Source organism: Solenopsis invicta, chromosome 14 (assembly GCF_016802725.1).
Source record: "Solenopsis invicta isolate M01_SB chromosome 14, UNIL_Sinv_3.0, whole genome shotgun sequence".
Taxonomy (NCBI): domain Eukaryota; kingdom Metazoa; phylum Arthropoda; class Insecta; order Hymenoptera; family Formicidae; genus Solenopsis; species Solenopsis invicta.
The window spans coordinates 18,371,081-18,395,383 of record NC_052677.1 but is presented as its reverse complement, the minus strand read 5'-3'; the positions used below and the strand labels follow the sequence as shown (position 1 = coordinate 18,395,383).

The 24,303-nt window shown below is 38.5% G+C and overlaps 1 protein-coding gene across 3 annotated transcripts in view; it reads right to left on the bottom strand.

Annotated features, from left to right (window-relative positions):
• LOC105207766 (T-lymphocyte activation antigen CD86) overlaps positions 1–20,112 on the bottom strand; it is a 309,464-nt gene extending 289,352 nt beyond the window's left edge. The window contains exons 1-4 of one of the 3 annotated variants that reach the window (XM_039457591.1): positions 20,044–20,112; positions 18,929–19,063; positions 18,624–18,745; positions 7,776–7,836 (exon numbers count right to left, since the gene is read on the bottom strand). The gene's annotated coding sequence lies outside the window, so the exon portion shown is untranslated. Of the gene's footprint in view, positions 1–7,775; positions 7,837–18,623; positions 18,746–18,928; positions 19,065–19,215; positions 19,384–20,043 lie in introns of those variants that run through there. The other 2 variants (XM_039457590.1, XM_039457592.1) reach the window with 2 other exon arrangements.
• Between the last annotated feature and the right edge of the window lie 4,191 nt (positions 20,113–24,303).

Here is a 24,303-nt window from a genome sequence, read left to right as displayed (position 1 = left end):
TAAAGCGCAATCGTAAACTGAAGCTAGGAATAATTTAAATTAAATTGATCGTAAAAATTTAATATTGATTCCAATTTGTTTAAAAACTGTAAAGAATTTATTGTTAAAAATATCAGTTCAGCCAAAATTTGAACTTGGCTCATTCCGTGATGGGTGTGATATCAATTCAACTACTAAAATGTAATACATTTTTATATTACATTACATTTCTCGTGGAGCAATTTTCCAGATTTTCACAAGGTCGAATAAATGGCGAGAAAGTACATTAATCAATTACAGCAATTAATGTAATTAGCGTTGAGCCATAATATTCGTCCTCGCGACTCATCCAGGAAAACCTAAATAATTCCCTGTTTTTCACATTTTCGAAATTACACGGCTCGAATGTTTTCGACGACTTTTTCGGTGCGGTAAAACACTCTTCTGCGGATAAAACTTTGGCATCGCGCGATGCGAAACCAATTCACGATGAGCACTCGACGAGGGATACGCTCCACCACCTCGTCCGCAAATGCAGCTGCCTACTCAAACTGTCCTCTCGCGCTCGCGCTCGCGCTCGCGCGCGCACGTGTGCAACCGGCTGCATCCGTAATGTGTACGTAAGTACGTACGTGCAGTATTTTCAGAGGGGTCGGCGTGTTTGGTGGAGTTTGGCCTCTCTGTGCCCGCTGAAAATCAATGTGGACCGTAGGAATGGACGCGCCGCGCCGCTTGTGCCGCTTGTGCCGCACACACGCAGCTGGAATCCAATCGCGCCCCCGTTTTTGCGGCCTCGTTAATGCTTGTTTTCTGCGTTCCTCATTTATATTATTTTCCGCGACCGCAGAACCGCGCCGCGACCACGCTCGCGCGCGGTTGGTCTATATTTCGAAGCCGGGCGGCGCTATTAAAGAAACATTTCGCCCTCGGTGTTTCCTCGCCAGCATCGTGAAATTCTGATCGGGATTTTATTCGAATTTATCGTCAGTCTCGAGCAAGATTAAATGTAGATGATACGATATTAAATTCTTCTGCATGGATTTCATCGTCCGCGGCTCGGCGTAATACGCCCGTCGCTGATTCCGCGCCGTTGCACATTGAAGATAACGAGAATTGTGTCCGGGATTGTCTTCGACGAAAATAAGGTCGCGACTAGAGGAGTTTGTTTGAATACATGAATCTTTCATATACGTGTTCCGCGTTCGAATATGTGATTTTATCGTGTATAACTTACTCCGGGGAGATATCGATAAACACTTGTAGATACAACGTATAGTCGCCCACTAGATCCGCCTTACGTACATACGCCGTCCTTTGTAATGCCTTATGCTTTATACATTCGCAAAAGAAAAAGCTCGGCGAGGCCAAGGCACACGGCAACCGTTCTTCGCTTTATACGATACAATCTGCCATGACCCAAGATGCGAAATATCTTTCCAGCGTTTCATGCCTTATTTTTGCTCCGAGACGTTCCTTAAACTCGGACGAGTGGAATCGTTGGACTTTCTTCGAGAAAGCTTACTCGATATATTTAGTACCTCCCATTCATGAAAAATATCTAATACACATAATAAAAGGGTAAGAGAAGGCGTTAGGGACCGAAGAACCGAGAATTGTAAATGAACCATTTATCGTTAAATCGCTCGGCGGAAGATTTTCAGCGGCAAATATATTCTCGTGGATACGCGGAAAGAAAAAAGAAAATACGCCGGGTTATCGTCGGACTGTGAAATTCAGGAAAAAGGTCGAAGAAAAAAGGAACGACGGTCCAAAAACGTTCAGTGACCCGCGACTACCGTTGAGCTTACGCCGTCATTATCAGCCCGTGTTAGTTTCCGTGGCATGTACAACCCGCACAAACGTAGTTCATCAAAGTAGCAAAACAGAATGGGAAGAAGAGATATATATAGCGAGAGAGAGAAGAGAAAGGGGAGAAGCGGTACACCGAGCCGTGAGCGTCTATCTACGCGCATTGCGAGAACCACGTACGTGTGTCACGCCACGCGGCACATCCGCAAGCTGCGATCTCGCCGGTGCAACGCGTCACGGCGATTCCTCCCGGATTGCGAAACGCAATCAAAAAGTTTTCGCGCCGCGACACGGCCGCGCTTCCGGCTAATATCCGTGCGGGCAATGGAGCAGAGATAGTTCCGCGGTGGTGACAATTTCCAATCAGCGCGCGGAAATGGCGCGGGCGCTATAATATTTCGCGGCGGAGGGGCTCCGACGTCCGCGTCTCTCTGCAAGAGCTTCGCGCTTTTGCTCACCCTCGTCCCCTAACCACCCCCCTCATCCCCGACGACGTCCGCCGTTATCAGGCGTCTCAGACGGATATGAAATCCTCCGGGCCGCGGTCGCAAAATGGTATCCCAAGGGGGTAAATTATTCCCCGGCGGCGCGGCGCAGCGCGGCGCGTCGCGACTCTTCGTCGCGGATAAATTATATAATCTTACATTAATCGATTGCGCGCGAATGCGAGCGAGACGGTCCTACGCCGCGACGCGACGTGTCTGCGAACGCGAACGGAATCACGATCAGACGCGCGGGCTCTCCTCTCGCGGACGCAAAAGCGCCATTATTCAATCGTCGAGGCGGCCCAGATAGCACCGTGATCGAGCACGTACAACCTTTTTCCTCCCCGGTCGTCCACCCCTTTTCCCCCTCCCCCCTTCCTCCCCGCGCGCCACACATACGCCGGGGATACGATGGCCTGACCAAGGTACGACCCAGAATCAATATCCCGAATGTTGGGTCTGATGGATTTATGACCGTGAAAGGTGTCCAGGTCGCCTGCGAGTTTTGGCGTAAGAATTATCGAGGGAGATATTATGTCATGTTGCGGTTCGATGAGAGAGGGCGAGAGGAAGCGATGCGGTACGACGGCGGAGATTTGAGGCTCGGCTCACCGGAATTGGGAGAATCGACTTACGTCATCGCGATGCCGCGCACCTTTCCACGGAATAAATTAGCATCCCATATGGAAATGCCAGTCTTTGCAATAGCGCCAATGCTTGGCCCAATATATGGCAACCAACGATCGGCTGATACTTGGTATTCTATTCTGCCTGCAGAATCATTGGATACCATTGGTTTTGACAACTCAAGTTACATCGTTGTCGATTATGCCGAACTCGTCATGGTTACCGTTATTATCATAAAATTATTATAGATCAAAATATCGGAATTTTAAGACGTGAAATGAAAGATTAAGGATATTTGGCCTACACAATATGAGCTAAAGTTATCAAAAGTTATCAAAATTTAAAAACTGAGGCTTTTCTAGATTTATTCTTCTTTTCCTAATCAACAATAAGAAGTCGCGAATGTTGAAATTTTGGTCCCAAAATTAGAAAGCAAAGAAGAAAACAATGAAAAAGTTATAATGTTTTTGCAGCAAAAATTATTATATTTTGTTGCAGTTAGTGCAGTTTTAAATAAATAATTTTTAAACAGGTAACCTGATCTAAATGAATTTATACGCGAATATTTATTAAAATTTTATTAAATTCTGATTTAATTGATAATGCTACTTCTCCATCGAATTTGCAAATAAGTACTGTAAAACGCGATTTTATAGAAGAATCCAGAGTAAACAAAAAATTAAATAACTTTTAAATCAGTAAGTGAATTGTGCTTAAATTTTACACAAATACTTAAATGTAATACTAGAATATTTTATTTTTTTATATATTTTTTATATATTTGGTAATGTTTTGAGATATGATCTATATATCTTTAAATGCATGGTAATGTTGAGGAAAAAATGATATAAAATGTCACAGGGCGCGGTTAATTTGATGCTACAAATGCTTTGCAACATTTGGCTGATCAATAGCTGGCAATCAATCTTGAGCCGATATTAGGCCAGCAGTAAAGTGCTATGTGGAATTGGCAACCTAATGAGTAGTCGCGTTCCACGTGATTTCGCATTAACGACAGATTTGTCGAGAGTACGGACAAAAAGCGACATCGCAATCTATCGACCTAACGATTAATTATACACCTCGTTAATTAGCGGCCGATTAGCGTAACGATATTACATTTACGTTTAATATTCTCTCGATCGCGCGAATCATGTAAAACGTTACTCATTACTATTTTAATTGGGCGCAACGCGGGTTAACAGCAAAATTGTCGGCTCGCCGATATAAAATTATGAAGAGATTATGGCTGTGCAGAAATTTGCGTGGCAATCATAAATGTCATCCAAGAGCTTTTCTATGAAATTGGACAATACAATAAAAACATCATGACATTCACCGTAAATGTCATCTCTGTATAAACTTCTGCCGCAAACTATGAAACAATGTATCACGTCTAATATCATCGCATCATTCGGTATAAACGTCATCTCTAAACTTCTATTAACGATGGAACAATTCAATGATTACCGTTGTGCATATTAATTAAATTCTTCAGTTCCCATAATATAAATATTTGATCAAATTTTAAGAATGTGATGAATATATTTTAGACATTTCTGAATATTTTCAAATTTTTTAACCATGTAGTTTTCTTGAGAGCATCCCATTTGACCATGTTGCAATTAACACAGTCATTTGTAGCGTAATTTTTCTCTTGGGACAACCAATCAGAAAATTTTATCAATAAAATTATATACAAGCTCGTCAATATAAAAACAAATAACAATTCAAACAGCCACATTGAACGATAAAGTGAGGATCGCAAAACTCAATTCCACATTAACTTAAACAACAATTTTATTTTAATTTTTTTATTTGAAACAAAAAAATAAAAATATAATTATTGTTTAATTTAGAATTAAGCGCAGTGTCCACTCAAAATTTATAAATCTATTCCTTGAAAAATTCCAGGATATTTTCCAAGAATTTTTATTAAAATTTTATTAACATTGTAATCAAAACAGTTTCTTTTCGTTGTACACTTATCTTTGATCCTGCGCAGGACATTTGTAAAGCATCAAAATATAACAAGAAAATTGATTTTTTACTCACCGACCCGATGCGCAACGAGCGGAGTTATTCAGCCACGAAGCTGCGGTGATTACTGTAACACACAAACAGGATTTAAAAATTAAAACTCCGCTCAAAATAATCAATGTTTCAAAAGTTAATTCTTATACACCCAGAGAAAGATTTCTTTGAATCAAAAAATATTTGTTTGAAATCAAGTCAAAGAAATTCGTGCACTGCTATACGGTTAAAGAAAAGTTTCTTTGACTCAAAGAAATTTTTTGATTGTTCCTTTTATTAAAATTAAAGAAACAGTTTGGTTATGCAACACAATTTTTTTTTAAATAAAAGAAATATATTTTTAAAACCAGAACAACAATCATTTTTTACATTTCTGTCAATACTTTCTTTGAATTAAATAATTTGTTTAAATTAAATAAACAATAAATAATTTATGTACTTTTAAAAAAATTAATAACGTTATTTCTTGAAATCAAATAAATTTTTATTTTCCTCAAATGTATTTTTACTTCAATTAAAAAAAATTAAGTTAAAGAAACGATTTCATCAATTTAAACATAACTTTTTTCTAGGTGTGTATAAAATTTTATATAAATTTTTTTTAAATAGTTTTTTTAATGTATTTTTATAAGGTCAAATAAAAAAAGAAAGAATTTTAAATTTATATAAATAAGAAATTATATTTACCCCAAGGTTGCTCCGCTGGGGCCCGATGCCTCTCCCAAGCCTCCTCCTCCTCTCAGTGTCCTCAAGGTTGTCCTCTTCTACTTGTTGCACACGCGGAACACTCGCGAATAATACTAAATTTGCGCGCGTAGACTTATTATTTATAAAGTTTTTCGCGCGACACTGCGGCACTTCGGGTTTATAAAACCCATGATATGAGTTCCCGTTCATAGGGATTCCCGTGGATTCAGCACCCCGAGTCGACGAGTAGAACGCACGCGTACCCATCCCTGAACAAGGGTAAGTCCCACGCGGAAGAAAACAAAATCAATGGTGTTGAATTCCTACGCCTCTTGTCTCACAAAAATCACGTCTAAAATTGACTCGTTCATACGCCCAGCCAACGGATCATCGAGATCAGTCCCACTGGATCTTATATCCAAGCGGCGTCGACAAGACACTCCGGCAGGACGAGAGAAAAAGGTACTCATTGCCGACGTCTAGCATTTTAGACGAATCAGGAAATGAGAGCCAACCTCTCGTCACAAGCTTAACCTACAAGGCCAAGTTCTGACCAAGTCAGATTAAACATGATTCACTGGCTCGAACCCCAGATCCGAAGAATCCAAAAAGGGTATCAAGGATCTAAGAAAGCCTTCGGTGGACGAGAGCAAGAGAAACGTCCGAAACCAAGACAACTGATCTGAACTCTTACCGCTTAGGACCGAACCAATCGTCAGAGACAGAGCGTGTAACCTCACACAACCAAACAGCCGCGCAACATGCACACGAACATGTCGTACATACGGCCCGGCATTACCTCGTGCACGGGCACTCGGCATAGAACGTCGCGGTGCGGCGCGCACGCCCACCATGCGCAACGCCCCAGTAAGAATGTTCACTGCCAAGCAGCGGGGGTGCGATTCCCGGCCCTTGAACTAGGAGTCTATCAAATGGGAGTTATGAAAAAAATCTATGTAAGTCCAGTATTTATACGGCACTCCCGAGACAAACGCGCGACGCGACGAACCGGCTGCGGTTCGTTTATTTTATTATAAGTCGGCGACGATGGGTGATGTCTTCTTCTCGTCGCCTTCTACCTCGAAGAATATCTGTAATATACGATATCCATTGGTTGGATAAGATAGATATTGTTATAAACCCTGCACTGAAAAAAAAAATAGTGGTAATAAGTACCAAATGTATAATGAAATATTATCGATTAAATATTTGGTCATTGTAACCAACAATAATTTTTTTTTGTAAATATTTAGTAAACTTATACCAAATTTGGTAATACTTACGAAACATTTAGAAAAATAAAATATTTTTGGTTATATTGACAAAATATTTCATTGATACTATTTCACATTTGGTAGTTATTAGCTGACTTCTTTTTCAGTGTATATATGTTGTATATATTATTTAAACTCACCTAAAGGTTGCCTCGCAGACCTCAATCTCTTCCTCTCGGATCATCAGCAGGATTACACTCACTCACTCGCGAAAATACGATTACGATCGCGCGAAGAATCACTGAAAAAAAGTCTGGTAACAACTATCAAATATATAGTGAAATAGTATCAATTGAATATTTTGTCATTATGTTCAAAAATAATTTTATTTTTCTAAATGTTCACTAAGTATTATCAAATCTGTTATAACTTTACTAAATATTTAGAAAAGTAAAATTATTTTGATTACGTTGACCAAATATTTAATTAATACTATTTCGCTATACATTTGGTAGTTATTACGAGACTTTATTTTCAGTGTATTTTACACGGCACTCCCGGGGATCAATCGCGCGCGATTGAGTACTCGATTTTTCCTTTAAAAAATTATTCGGATCCACTAAAGTAAAGTTTAATAATATGTAACTATCAAATGTTGAAATAATGTCAATTAAACATTGGATTAATATTTCCAAAAATAATTTTACTTTTCTAAATATTTAGCAAGTATAATATTATTCAATTTAGTAATGTTTACACAAAATTTAGAAAAGTAAAATAAAATTTTATTATATTAATCAAATATAATAATTATTGTTTAAATTTATTTTACCCAACATTTGATAGCTATTATCAAACTCTTTCTTTCAGTGTCCTTTTTTGTCCTGCGCAGGATATTTAAACATTAAAATAAGAAAACAAAAATTGTTTTTTGACTCACCGACCCGATGCGCAACAAGCAAAGTTATTCAGCCACCTTCTCTTAGATCCTGCGATTTAATCTGTAACATACAAGTAAAAGAAAAATTATAGCAGCGCTCAAAATAATTAATATTTAAAAAAATAATTATTTTGCTCATAGAATTTTATTCGTACATGTAAATTGTGCATTATTTAGGAGCAATGGCCAAAAGCTTAAAAAATATGAAAAGTGATGCGACTTTTACGTAAGACTTTCTAAGCTGAGGCTAAGATAGCCTCCTCGAGCGACTTATTTTTCAACATACAGACAACGAAAAATATAAGATTCTTTTTTTTATTTCTTTGAGTAACGTTTTTTCTTTTTTTTTTACAGCTCGTAAAATTCGTCAAAAGTTTGCCAGACGTGCGTCAACGTTCGTCCAGAAATGAAGAGCGACGCTTACGAGAAGGTTGAGCATACGCCATAAAACGAGATAACCATCAACGGTGCTTCCGACGCGATCCGACATTACACTGACGTTAATCGTTCATCGTCACCTCGACGGTATCCCCGTCATCGACACGTCGTAAAAACTTTCACGCTATGCCTCATTCTTTCTCATCCCTCTCCTCGTTGTACCTCGTCCGTATTCTCGGATAACTTAGCTCTCTCTTCTCTCTCTCTCTCTCTCTCTCTCTCTCTCTCTCTCTCTCTCTCTCTCTCTCTCTCCTCCCCTCTCCACTCGTTCTTCCTCTCTTGCATCTGCTTTTCCCTTTATCTCTCGATTTTCTCTGTCGTTTTCTCCGTCGAAAGCAAAGGTGCGAGCGATTACTGTCGGCAAAAGCGAGGAGAGGAATGGCGGAAGGCCGTGGGAAGCAGAAGAGAAAGGGGGAGGACAGAGCCGAATAATTAAACCCGGTAATGTCTAAGCATTAGAGCAGATGATGACGTCATCAAACGCCCGTGCCTCCTCGGCTTGCCAGCCTCTCACCCTCTATCCACCCAAATTTGCCCTCCGTGCAGCTCTCGACCTCCCTGTGCGGAAGGAGTTCCATGGAGTATTACCGTCATTACTCTTCCTTTACCCCCTTCCGCGCTCTATCCCCCGGCTTCTTCGATCTAATATCCCAGAGTTAAAAACGTATGGGTTAAGGATAAAGTCGTTAGAAAATCTTATCTTTCAGAAGTGGGCGTGACGACGTAATCTCGTCTGTATTCCGACGACCGTGGCAAGTTAAGAGTTCTGTTATTACGCCACCGACAGCGGCATCAGCGATAATCCCCGACGTCCATTGTGAAAATACCGATGGAATTGATGGGCCAAATTGGTGGATACACGAAGGCCAACTTAATCGTCCTCGCATGGAGCGGCAAATTTTGCATCGATTCGCCATGTTACCTATTTGCGGAGCTAGATTCGACGTATGAATCTAGCAAAATCAGTTCAAACTTTATCCCGTCATATATAATACATGCACCTCAATCATTAAATTTAGAGTTTTGTTTTATTTAATGAAATTAAACGAAATGAAACGTGTATTGTTCAAAAGTGACATATTGATATGATTTTTTAAACGTAATTTTTAATTCAGTGAAAAGTTTCATCTTTTATTGTATTTTGCACATTTTAAAACAAGCTCACACTTATAAATTATTGCAATAGCTACAATTTATTAATTAGAATTAGGAAAAAATTGCCAAATATTAAACACAATAACTTTAAGACGCTGTCAAACGCAAACTATTTGACTTGACTACTTACTAGATCAAAAATTAAATTAAAATTTTTACGTGTTATAAAAGAGATGAAACTATTCATTAAACTGAAGATTACATAAAAATTCAAGCCGTCAATCGTTTGAGTGTCATTTGATAAATTTATCGAATAGCTCACGTATATTGCTCGTAATCGTTCACTAAACGAACGCATGCAATCGTAAGAATGCGACATAGTTTCGGATATACTTGTCAGCAACGAGGTCGTGATACTCCTACTCCGGAGCACTCGTTTATTTCTCGGAAGAGAAACGGCGGAATTACCCCATTATATTTTTTTGCGGCGACACACGACGGGCGTATCGCGTAATGGCACGAGGGTCAGTTCTAGACTGAAGGGAGAGAAAGAGAGAAAGAGATTTGGACGAAGAGACAAAGAAGAGAGAGCGGAAAGAGAACCTCATTCAGGGCTGTTAGGGAATAATTAATTCGGTCCCCCCGTCCGCGTGCGGCGGCCGACCGAGCCTTATGTACGCTTCATGGTCGTACCGTATGGTAATGCGCTTCAACCCGCGTGACATTTCGCCCTGCCATCGCACTCCCCGATCCCTCCGTCCGCGGAGGGGCAGCCGAGCGTTTTCGTGTTCCACCAGCTTGGTCCGCGATCTGTGCAAATTACGGTCGGCGACGAATCTCCTCTACGCTCAACGTACGTAACGTTCCGACGCCGGCTGTCGTGATTTAGAGACGCCATCGAACGAGAAGTACTTCGATTCTTACGCGGTACATCGCGATCGCAAGTCAGCGATCTCGTCGAGCGCTCGACTTATAAAAATAATATCTCGATTATCCATTCTCGCGTCGCGCGACTGTAATATTGATATCTTGACGGTGCGCGTCGCGAGAGAGCATGTTTTATTAAATCTGAATCGCTGGTAACGATCCGAAGGGTAAAATGGTCTCGATCGTGAAAGAGTGACGTCCCTCGACAGTTGATTGCCGGAGGGATTTCGGTGTTCACCACAATCAAAAACTCGTCGATTTTAAACCGTCGTATCAAATTGTAAAAATAACATCGGCGACTTTGATGGAAGGACGGATGCGTTACATGAATTATAAATTTTCACGCCGCACGATGGATCTTATATTAGCATCTTGGGGGATAGATAAAGAGATTAGCGGAGTTCCCATCCCGGCGAAATCAGCAAAGCTAGGGAAAATGCTTCTGCCAATACCACGAGCGTTGGCCAGCGCGGACGCGAAAGTTGGTCCCCGGTTTAGGATTGTACGAATGAACTTTGGGCAAAATGTCACGGTTCGACGGCTGGCCGGCTCGATCGATCCAGCTTATTTCGACGACGACGACGATTTGACGTCAAGGAGGAGGCAAAAGTCACTCTACCGTGTACTCGTCCGACGTGTACTCGTCCGACGTACCGCGTGGAATGCATTTCTCCTACTTATGTTTAAAATATATTGTCACTAATTGATTTTGTTAAGAGATCGTCGGTCACTTGTGGCTAACAAAGCACTTCCTGTCAAACGCTAAACGCCAATCACGATAAGGATTGAGCTCGTGTTCGCGAAATTGAAATACATTAATTAGAAATAAAGATTGTGTAATAATCTTTTTAATTATCTGTGAAAGAAATTATTATATTTTTAAAAGAAAAATTATACAATCGGATTTATTATGAAAATTATATAAATTAGGTAGAGTCACTGCACAGTTAATGAACAAACAGGAGGTACTATTTAATACACATTTAATATATATTTAATTTACATTTTTAAGTAAAAATTGATATTTTAATTAAATACACGGAAAAGACAGTTTTACTGAAATCCAAAAATTAAATTGGTAGCCAAGATATGTGTTAAACATTTTTGCAGTATTATTCATGTTTGAGCGGCCTTCATAATTATTTTCAGATCTGCATCGAGCTAAATTTTCAGATACTTTGGCAAAGAAAAAAAAACAGTTTTATAACCGTATGTGAAAATTAGGAAAAAAGAATATCAATTAATTAGCAACTTAATATTTTATAATCTTATTACTTTAACAATTTTCTTAAACAATCATTAGTAATTGTTCAGCTAGTGTAGTGACACTACACATTTTGATATTAGAAATTCACGTCGATATTGTCGTACATCAAGAGAATTTTTGGAAAATTTGACTTTTATGCAGGATGTATGACAAGTCACGCCATACGTACTCTTTTACCTCACTTTCTTTCACTTCGACTTCAAATTCAGCAGGGAATTGATAAGTAGAAAGAATATACAGAAGTCTCACTGCATATATTCCCATATAGACATACCTCCTTTATGACAACTTTAGCTTTCTTCTGACCCACTTGGCCCTCGTCCAGAGGATGGGGAAAACATTTAAAAACAAACAGGGAGGTTTCTATCCCGGAGTTCAACATCCGATCCAGTACAATGTCTCAAACATGCAAAAACGAAATACTTACGAGACGATAGTCATTTCTAAATAATATACGAATGTACGGAATTTCATTAAGCGAGGGGCGTGTCCGCCGACCTCCGCGACACACTCGAAATGTATTTTGGGATGCCGACGTAGTTCCGGACGGCACACAAAAGCGAACCGTGTTCACCGAACTGTCCGTGTTCACCGAACTGTCCCAAGCGACAGACTCTTCCTCGTCCCTTCGCCGCCCTTTCGGTTCGCATTTTCCGTGAGATACGAAGATCACCGACAATGTCGAGCGGCAGAGGTGGATAGAGGGTGGCTGGCCGATAGATAGGGGGTTGAAAAGGAGCGCGCGGATCACACGGGGGAGGAAGGAGGGAAGGTACGTGCGAGCGAATCCAACTGCATGGTCGGACGCTTTGGTAACGATCGACGGTGACAAAGTCGGGTCAGTGGAGCGGGAATCGTTTATTCGAGCTATTGTGGCTCATGATTTTTTTTTTTTGCGCACCTGATGAGAGAACCGTTAACGGCCCCACAGCGGCACGGAAGTTACGAGTAATGTCGCTGCGGATCCGTTTGGTTTAAATCGTCAGCGCGAGTATAATTCGCCGCGTTCGCAGATTTTTATTATCGCACTTAGTACAGAGAGCGGCAAAGCGGCAAAGGTCCGGCGGCGGAATTATCAAACCGCGGATGGTGATTTCAAAGCGGCGCTCGCGGTTGAAATGCAAATTACCCTTTGAGTCTACTTATTAATTCCATTTCCCGCTGCGCTCTCTCTGCCGAGCGGAGTTCTTTAACGTAATAACGTCGTTTGATATTACAATAAAATAAGCGACAACTTTTTTCCAACGTAATGAAAGTTTTTCCCGCGTTCGCGATAAAAATTCTTAATTGATAGACAAATCGGTCTCTCGATTTTCATTACTGGTTTTCACGTTTCGCCCTAAATGGGCGGCCAAGAATAGGACGCGAATATCGTTGTGTCGTTGCAACGATGAATATAAAAGACGTCAAATCGCCTTGTAAAGGCCGAGGAGGAAGAATGCGCTTCAGGTGGAAATTTTCTACTTCTGCTTTGCTTAAGAATGTCGTCGCGAATTCTTTAAAAGTTACGGTCAAAAAGTTACGCGCTGAGAATGGCGTGGCACGTATTCAACCGAGGAGTTCCGAAAATTACTCGCGACGTCCGAAGTTTCCAAATTTGCCGAGATTCGTGCGACAACGTCGTCAGCGTCGTTGCTTGCAAAGTTATGAGGATACGTGAGATATCCTCGGATTGTTGCGCGAATGATTGTGGACGTAGAAAGACGCGCTGCTATCTTTTGTTTTCGCATTGAATGTGCAACGGCAGTTTGTTAACTTTATATCAATCGATTCATAACATTGTTATTGCATGTATAAAATAATATAAATTACGAGTATATTATTTTATATATCTTGTAGTAATTTTATCAAGTAATTAATATAATACTAATGGATTACGTAATATAATATATAATATAAAATTACAAAATAAAATCATCTATTTCGACGTACAGGCAATTAAAATGTCATTACAAACATTTGAGTCGCAAATTATTTTTAATGTTAATTTTAAGAAAAAAACTCCTAAATATTATAAAATAATTTGCGACTCCAATATTTGTAACGATACTTTAATTGTCTGTATCGAGGGGATAACCACTCAGAAAATAGGTCTACACCTGACTTCTGATTTCAGGCTTTCACCGAAAAAGTTTCCACTACATAGACTTTATTGAACTACGGTGGAATTTATTGGATTACGCTGGACTACAACGGACTTCATCAGACTTCGTCAGACTTTATCGGAATTCATTATGGTTCAGAGGAGATGAAAAAAAAATAGTAATTTTTAATTATTTGTTCTTTACAACATGCTACAAATTTTGGTCACAATTTTTGATGATTCTTTTTTTTAGATACTGCATCGTGTGATTTTTAGTAACTGATTTCAATCGAAAATTCGTTGAAAGCCAAAAACTCCAAGTGATCACCATAGAATTTATTGGATTTCATCAGACTATGTCGGACTTCATCGGACTTTGAGAAATTCAACGAATCTCTAAAACGGGTGGACATCAGAATTCAAGAGTGAATTCACCCTCTCGGCCTATATGTTGAAACGCGCGATTTTATTTTATAGTTTTTTAAGTACAACTGAACCAAGTTGTATTTCATAGCTCAACGCAACGCAACGAATGTTCGCATCAAATTAATTATCCCATGCGTTCCTGCCAATTAGTGACGCGACATCTAATGACAAGTCTTGCATACGAGTATATATCAGGAGGGAGGCGTTATTATTGGAACTAGCGGAAATTGAATCAATGATACCTTTCGATCGCGAGCCAATTTGCGTATCGGCTTCGTTTCACACGTTAAGTGTCGCGTTAAGCGACGCGTGCGTACGCTGTAGTCGCGGAGCGTATATTTGATGACACTAAAATCAGCTCTGCGAGTGAAGTGACTGGAAACTTATTCCATCCCTTTAATCCGATCGAATAAATCTTATCTCACTGCTGGCGTTCACGCTACGTTTACCGAGTGAAGAATGCACGTCCCAAATTTTCGGACAGCCTCGAAGAAAATAAATTCGAAAAATCCAAGGGAGTGCGACGGCCCAAAGTGCAAAGTTTTGTTATCTACATCGCGCTTTGATCAATCGATTCCGGGTTATTGACAATTATGAGATTTCGCACCGGATCAATTTTACACACCGCAACCGTTAGGTTGACCGCATCGCAGTCAACCTAACCGACATGTCGATACGTTTGTAGCGTTGTTACATTGCAAACGTTCGCGAACAGTGTAGCGCGTTACCGGAAAATATTTGACAAGCTCGCGAGCGACGAGAATTGCCCCGTTCGCCTGACAAATGAAACAAATTTCTGTTTGAAGAGGCGTACTGTACTTTTGCGTATCTAGAGATTGGGAATCGTACACCACGCCATCTCTCTCGAATACGAAACGCGATCAAAAAGGGGAACCGATCGAATGAGATTCCACCTGGGAAATTAGTAACTTCGTTTTAATAAATTGGTGAATTTCAAGCGCGGTCTTTATTCGGTCAGATCTTTCAATTTATCGTTTCAAAACACATTTTCTTGTTAAGATTTAAAAAATAAATAAGATCGAATGGGAACGGTAATGGAGTCGAGATAACATTAGAGAACGGCATTAGAGAACACATTTTAGAAATAAAGATAAAATCGAGGTGAGCACTGCACGTCGGAAGCGATTCAACTCAAATTAAACTGTCTTCCTTAATCGCCTTTTTCAAAACCGTAGAATATTTTGCTATTATTAAAAGATCTGGATTTTTAATATAAATTTAACCTGCTATACCTACAAAAGAGATATCAAAATCTAATACTATTACTCTTCTGGGTATAAAAGATTGATATAAGGACAATTATAATTATATTGAGAGAAGAATATTTTAATCTTAAATGAAAACATTCTTAAATCCAGAATAAAATGATCTCGGTGCTGTCCCATTAATTTTTTTAGTGATAATACTTGTGCAGACATCAGACAAATTTAGATTTAGAAAGTGGAAATTTGTGGCAATCTCATAACAATCTCTCTTAATTTAACAATAGATGGATTTAAAAAGAATTTGAATGCATTATGTCACATCTTTTTTTTGAGAGAGAGAAAGAGAGAGAGAGAGAAAAAGCGCTTGTCCCTTATCTCAGCCTGCAGAGCAGTTAATCATAGTTTGTTATAACATCGACTAAAATTTTTATTCTAAATGTAAGAATATATAAATATAAGCTGATTTACTTGTATTACTCTTATCTCAAGACAATCTTATTCAATAAGTCAATCTTATTTAATTCGACAAGAGAGAATGAAAATTATCGATCTCATCTTAATATTACTTAAATTCTATACTGCATAAATTTATAATAAAATTAAGTGCGTCGAGATATTTTATAGTTTTATTATTAGAAATACTTACTGAGAGAGTAGTATTACTAATATTTGCCAATCTTTATATTTTTATAAAATACGGTTAATGATTAATTAAAATAAATGCAAACGAATATCTCTTTGAACAGCACTCTGTAAATCAAATTAGTATAATAATTTTCAACTAAATTTCTATACCTATTAGCGTCACAATACCGAATGACAGGCATATTCACTTAAATTAAATTTTAAACTTCTCGCATGAAAATGAGAATAGCGTCACTTATTTAGTATTCAGCACATCTCGTTCGTGGAATGCGTTTTTAAGACTTCACGGCGCGAACACCGTCCTGAGACGGACGTTTTAATCAAGAATGTTCAAAGTAAAACCGGAATTTCTTTGGGCATCAGTAATTAGCTAATGGAACAAAATTAAGCACCTTCTTATCCTGGGAGAAAAATACCTTTAAATATTCATGTCACGCGAATAAATTGCTGATTTGCGGCGGTCATTTTTCACGATATACGTCACAGGCAAGTTTCAAATAGAAGATATCACAAGGTATAATTAAATATCACAATTAAGATATCACAAGTTATTAAAATTTCACTCATCATCGAAATAATGATTGCTAAAGCTGGAATCTATGTCGTACAGCGAATAAAATAGCGGCTAATTTTCTTTTAGAAATATCAAGCTGACTACTACGTACGAAATTAAATGGATTATTATATGATCACTTATTCCACTTGACCTTTTGAAAAATTGAATTACCAATATGCTATTTAGCCATAAAAGAGTCCAATCATTTTCTTGAAAAATCCTCTAAGAGAGGTCAGATTATATAATAAATACGTAATGTTCTATTTCGTATATAACACAAGTTAAAAATGAGGAAGCTATTTCACAAGTTTATAACATAGTTTAGAACATAATTAATTTTAGCGTGTTCATGTATTCTATAGAGATAATTGTAAAGATTGTAACATTTCTTAAAACTATTATCTGTTAATTACAAAATTATTTTTACTTATATACACACACGAGTTGTAATACAATTATTACGTTTATTACGTCTTATTAGAATATTATATTATTTTTTATTACATTATTTATATATCTATTATTATATAATACAAATTGTTGTTTATAATCTTTCTCTTGATTTGTTGTCAATATGATACTATCCGTTATAAAATCTCTAATTGTAAATGTTATAATTTCTTACTGTTTCAAGAATTATTTCGCTTAGAACAGTGAACTAGCGTTTCCATTTGTTGATTAGCTTGAATAGAGAACAAAGATGCGCCCTGTGGACTTCTAGACGATTGCCGATATTTAATATGTCAATTTTATATATTCAAAAGACAATAATTCTGAGTGGATGGTAGTAACGTTCAGCGACCGAGCTTCTTCCTCTAGTGATCTGAGAATGTTTACATTCTAGGTACGTAACTCGTCGAATTCTGCAAGAAGCCAGTAAGTTTTGGCGGTCCAGTTTGCGAAGAATAATGGGCAAACGACACACATAGATGCAAAAGCTATGGGAAACGCGCTTGTGCGCCCGGCGAAAGAAATACATCGTCGAACGCCGAACGTGCTTGCAATGTAAAGATTACTGAAGTTACGATCTACTTTCCGGATAAGAAAGAATTCCTGGCGGCAGAATAAATATTAACATTTTATCCGGTACGACGGGGGTGGCAACGAGGAAGCGCTCTAATGCACGTCGCGTTGGCGAAAAAAAAGAAAGATCGTCGGGAAAATATAATACATTCCGCACGTGCACTGTCTGCTGCGTCGTGTTTAGTTTGCAAATCGCGAATTTTATTATCGGTTGAGTTACCAGCGTTTCTCTCTCTCCCTCTTTCTATTTCTCTCCCTTATGTGTTCGGAGACATGGCACATACACGGCGACGAACAAAGTGGCGGCGTTACCTAAAATATCGTCGCGTGACCACGCTAGGAGATTTAATCTGCCGCAGCAGCCGAAAAGATAAGGATAATAATAGCACACCTGACTGATGGACAAAGCGAAAGACTTGATAGTAGTTAAATATTGAAATTTACCTAATTTGCATTTAAATATTTTCAATTTGTTTAATTCATTAGGTCGTAATAATTTTGCTTGAACAAAAACGTTCTTTTTCTTTTGCTATTATTACTGTAATGTGCTGTTATTACTATAATATTATTACTATAATGAAATGTAAAATATTATCATACAAAAATATGAAAAAAATTTTAATTACTCTGAAAATAAAAATTTATAACCATACGAATACTTGGCTCTATACTGTTTATAAAATGTATTATTTATAAAATATAATAAGTAAATAAAAATATTATCTTGACAGATATATTTTTGAAAAAGATTTTCAGAACATTATTAAAATATTAGCTCTAATTTTTGTACCAATTTTTAACGTTAATTTTTATAATAATTAAAATAACCCACTTTAAAAATATTTTGTAAGTATTTAAATATTACAATTAAATTTTAAATTATAAAAACATTTAAGATTAATAATAATAAATTTCCGTTATTGCAAATGTTAGGATGTAGAGACATATTTGCGGGCACTGGGATATTTATCTTAAAGAATAGAGAGCAAAAATCATTTTTTATTGTAATGTTCATACGTGATAATCATTCATTTATCGCTCGTAGTTGCGTAATGTTACGAATTTAATAATACGACGAATGGAGCGCGTACTCGGCATATAAATATTATTTTGTATTTTATTATTTTCTACAATGCGCACGTTATTGTGTACAAGCGGTTACCTTGTTACTCCCGCAGGGAGCGAGGCTCGACTCGGCGGTATGGCGACGACGTTGGAGGGAACCATTCCGCTTGTCGTTGCATCACGGATTCTACCTTGAGACACTTGGCGCGATCACTGCCCCTGCAAACAATAAAGCAAACGAGCTATAAGTTTCCGCGATATCTTAACTTTCGACAAAGCTAATGCTCGACTCACGAATCGAGACGACGACAGCTACCTGTCTCGGATCGTCGTAGATACCTCACGCGGTTCGTACATCTCGAGTTTTCATTTTCTACGCATGCATTATATACAAGCGGTTACCTTGTTATTCCCGCGCGGAGGAGGAGGAGGAGGAGAAGGGGGGGACGAGGCTCAATATGGCGACGGTGGGAAGCATTCTGCGTATTATTGTATTCCACAGATTTCACCTCGAGACATCAGGCGCGATCGCTGCTCCTGCGAACAATAAAGCGAGCGAGCTATAAGTTTCCGCGGTAACTTAAGCTCCGGCAAAGCTAACGCTCGACTCACAAATCGAGACGACAGACAACCTGCCGCGATCGTCGCAGGTATCTCGAGCAAAGGCATCGCTTCGTCGCGATACTCACATGCGGCAATTACGATGCTTGTGATCTCTAACGCGCCACCAGAATGATCGAATCCTCCGTTCGTTTTGAATGCGACTCTTTCGCGTCGTCCTTGGCTCGAAAATACGCAGAGAAACATGCGAATTAACTCGAACGACGGAGAGCTGCGATGTGACGCCGTTCTTTCTACTCCCGTTACTCGCTATGGCTCGAGAAGGGCGCAGGCAACTTCACTCCGATACGACGCGAGTCAAATTCACTGGTTAATCAAGACGCGAGAAATCGCTCATTTTTTTTATGGAGTAATTGAAGTTTATTTATCGCTCGTTTATTTTATAGTATATAATATTTAGCAAGACAGTATGACGAGAAGACTCTTGAAACGTAATAAATTTGAAATCAGAATGATTAAAATTGATTGCGTAGTTGATCAAAATTGATCTCGAGATATTAAACTGTAACGCTTTCCGTGCGCTATATACTCTATATACTACTTACTTGAAGTGTATATAATAGTGAGCTTCAATCGACGTACGTTATTTCACATCAATTCGATCTAAAAATTTCCGATGATTTCTCGCGCCTTACTTAACAGCGCAATTGACTCGCGTCGTCTCGAGGGAGCGAAGTTATCCGCGCGTCAGTCTCGAAACGTCACTAGTAGGGGACAGTCGTCGTCCCCCCACTCCCCCACTCCCCCTCGTCAAGTGTGGCGTCGTATTTCGTTGCCGGTAGTCGTGCTCCATTGTCCCCCCCCGTTTGAACGTATATACGCGTATCGCGGAATGTGAATTCGGTGCCCAGTGATTCGCCGGTACACGTAATTAATCTCGCGGATTCGTTCGTTACCTGTGAATCCGCGATCGGAGAAGTCTAGCGAGGATCCTGTCCGTGCCGCGATCCGACGCACACTCAAGGCTGCGTTGTTATGGCAGCACTCCGACGAGCGAGCGCTTGTGACCGTGAGCACCTCGGATCTGAAGGTCGGTCTACGTAAGACGCGGGTTGCGAACGCGATGACAAAACAAAAGTATTATTGACTCCGATCAGTGCGCCGTGTGATCTACGACTGCCGGGGCGCAACGTTCCGCTTCTTGCAGAGTGGCCTTGGTGCCGGGCGACGAATGTCGAGCCGCGGCGCGGCGATTGTTCGAGTACCCTTCGCAATTTCACAGCGTCGCGTTAATTTGCGAAATATCGCGAGTGTCGATCGTGCGAATTGTTACCTCCCGCATTGAGTCGGCTCTAGGAATAGGGCCGGATGAAAAAGTTATTGTCGCGACGTAGGAATGTACGCGCCATCTTTATCGCCGGTAGTGCCGTGTGCAAAATCACAAGTATGTGTATGTGTGCACGCAGAAACTGAGAGGAGGTGGTGGCCCGGGGAGGCATCGAGCATCGGCGGAGCAACCGTGTGGGTAAGTACATAAGTATCTTATTATATTTGTTACCGACAGGACTAATCATTTTTCTGGAAATTACCATAAGCCGCGGTGGAATCTCGCTACATTATTGCATAGAAAGAATAGCTTTACTGAAGTATCTTTTATGCCCATTTTCACCAATGTAGATTAACTTTGATCTCAGTTTAACTTACTCCTTATCTTTTTCCAATTCTTAGAACTAAAGAAAGATAAAGAGTAAGTTAAACTGACATCAAAGTTAATCTGCGTTGGTGGAAATAGGCATTAGAAATTTAGCTAGACACAGATTTGAAAATAATTTTGTCGAACAATCAAAATCATTATGGTGAACGCTCGAACTTGCTAGAATGTCAACACTTTTTGCAGTATTTTCATCCTAGAATGCTTTTCATAATTAATTTACTGGTACAGCAAAAATTTTAGACACAACTAATTAACAGTCATAGCTGGATTTTAATGCTTATTTCTTTAATGTGATTTTATAGACATTTTCAAATTCACTAAATTGCGATAAATTGTTTGGTCTTGATACACAATTCTAAGTAAACGAGAATAGTACACACAATTTTAAATCGAGAATTAAATAATAACCATGCTGACAAGCATTTAATGTGACAATAATTGCTATAAGAAAATATTTTTTTTCTTAAAAAAACTGTAAAAAATTTATTACGAAAATTTTTAGATTTATACATATCTAACTAATTTTTTTTAGATACTTTAGCAAATTTTCTATAAAAATTAAATCAATTCAAGAAATTAAATTTTCAAGAAACAGAAAGCTTGTCATCTTCAAACCGTTTATTGTATCATAAATATACTAAATTTTCTGGACATATAATAGGTACGAAGAACAAAGTTGTAAATTTTAATTATTAATTTGAAAACTTATGTAAAAGGAAAAAATAGAAAATAAAAAACTTTAGTTTTATTTAGCAGAAATTTTTAATTTAATTTACTGTTTCTTATCCCATAATATTTTACATTTATTTTTTCTATATTAATAACGATAAGAAGGTAAAGAAAAAAATATTATTTAAAATATAAAGCAATAATTTTTTTCAGTTTTTATTTACAGAATTTTACAAATTATTTTTAACAGGAATATTATTTTATATTCCTTTTTTTATAAATATTGTTACTCTTTTATCGTTGTTTTTTTTTTAAACTCTACTTTGGAATTATTGCCAGAAATATATTTAGTACATATTTATGTTTTCCAATTTTTTGTTTAACGTTAAAACAAAATTATTTACATAGTCATGTGACGCTATAGATGCAGAATGATTTGAGGTCATAATTTAAATTTAATAAAAATGAACTTGATCGATTTTTGTAGAAAACATTTCGTTTGTTTCTCACGTACGGATATCTTTACTTTTTTCTTTATTTATAAGAAAAATGTGAAAAAATTTACAGTTATAATTTTTTGAAGTAGTATTTATTTTAGGCACTGTTTTAATTTACATATATTTGTATTTTACAGATTGACATCTTTATACTCCGCTGCTGCTTATCGGTGAGTCAAATGATGCGAAGGAATAATTATTTTTTGTAATATATGGCTATTTGATTTATCGCAAATATCGCGTCTATTCTTAGCTGACTTTTCATCACGAGTTTTCTCAGCTTCATTCGGTACAGTTACCGCTTTTTAAATCAAAACTATATTTTAAATCAAAACATAGATTCGGAGTGGAATGTATCGGTCCCACATGGCTAAATAAGCGCACCTTCGGCAACAGTTCACGTTTACAGGGTGAAAGTTCCATAAGCTGCCTTATCCTTCTCTTCTCTTTCTTTCGTGCCGCCGCCACTTCCGTATCGAGGACCTCATCGACGGGTCACAGGTTATTTTTCGAAACTTCACACTCGGCCAAGAAACGCGAATAACTTTACCGTCGTCGCTCTTTCCCGTCACGCTGTCGGATGGGATGCATAGGAGAAACACTGATCGTGAAAGCATGCGGCAGCATGGATGACGAGTGAATTTCACGGCACGAGGGATGTAAAAGGATGACGCGAAGAAAGAATGAGAAGGGAAGGAAAAGCCAGCTTGCAGCTTACACCGCTTTGGTATCGGTCCTGCTCGACTCCCTTTTCACCATTCTCGTCCACTGAAACGCTTCATTCGCAACGTATCGTGCGATCAATCTTTAGGAGATATCGAGAGAGCGGTCTGCTGCATTTCAAAAGGGACGGAAAGCTAGATTTTCGAGAAAAGTGTCGGCACGGTAGTTTCAGTACGTTTTCTCGAAAATACAAGCGTACGATAATCATACGTGGAATTATATAATCTGCACGGAGAAAATTTTTTCTTAGAATTTATGAAAATCGTAGTAATCGTCAGGCAAAATGGACTCGGAAGAGTTTTACTATAATTTTACTCAAATTTAGTATAATTTAGCCAAATTATTTTATATTATATATTGATTATATTATAAAATAGTTTGATTAAATTTTACTGAAATTATGGTAAAATTCTTCAAAGTCCACGTCCCACGACTACAACGTTTTGAGATTCTAAGAGAAAATTCTCTCTGCGTTCAGAGTGTAAATCTGTTCAATGCGTAATAAGCACATACACATATATATTTTTATTTTATTTATTAGTCATTAATATTTAATTAATATAATATATAGGACTTTTGTAATCGTGATATTTTTGCTATGGATATAAATAAATATGCAGTCTGAGAAAAACGTAACGCGCAATCGCATAATTAAATTATTTGCCGTGCGCGTGGTTTATTAAGCTTTTTCGTTCTCATCGGAAAACGACCATGCTACAAGAAACGTCTCGGCTCCATGTGTTGCCCGTTTCTGAGCGTTTCGGTATTATGAAAATGCGCGGCTGGTGCCATGCCCGATCATAACTTTATCAATAAATATGCCTCGCATTTTTGGCCGCGCGCGTTTGGACTACGGTAAATCGATCTTTCTGCAGCGCATCGATCTATCCTGCGCGCGATCACACCGAGCCTCGAATTCACCGTATTTCCTTCGTATTGTAAGACATTGCACGAAGATATCTGAAGTATAGCTCCCGCACGAATATATTTGAAGACAGCAATCGAGAAAAATAAATTGTTCGTATGCTGGCAAAATCGCTTATATCCAAAATATCGAATTTACCTCATAGATTTTTACAAAAATTTATCAAACTCGTAAAATAATTATGTTGGGAAGTTAATCGAGTTTAATTACTTTTTAATCTTAAACGTTAAATTTTAAATATGTGGAACAATACATCGGATATGCACGAAAAAAATGGCCCGATTCTCGAAAAGTCGCCATCTGTTTTCGCCGCCCTACCGATCTTGGCACAGACGACAAGAATAAATTTCCTGCAAAAGCCGTAATCGGCACGCGGATGTTAAATCACAAAGATAGATTTTTGGTACCGGCGGCGCTCGCCTCAAGTTACCTGTAGGAGCTTAGCGTGTATTATAAGAGCGCAATTCCCTCGCGGAGTTTCGCCGCATAAACTGGCTTTCTATGGCGCGGAAACTTTTGTCTGTGACTCGTCGGAACACGCCCTACTCCACGCACATTTCGCTAGCGTCTATTTTATAAATTCCCGGGCCGCGTATCGACGAAACGACTCTATCCAGACATGAGCTTACCTGTGCGCCGCGTCGCGCCGACGCGACGTGACGGAAAAGGAGGATACTTTGTCGTTTGA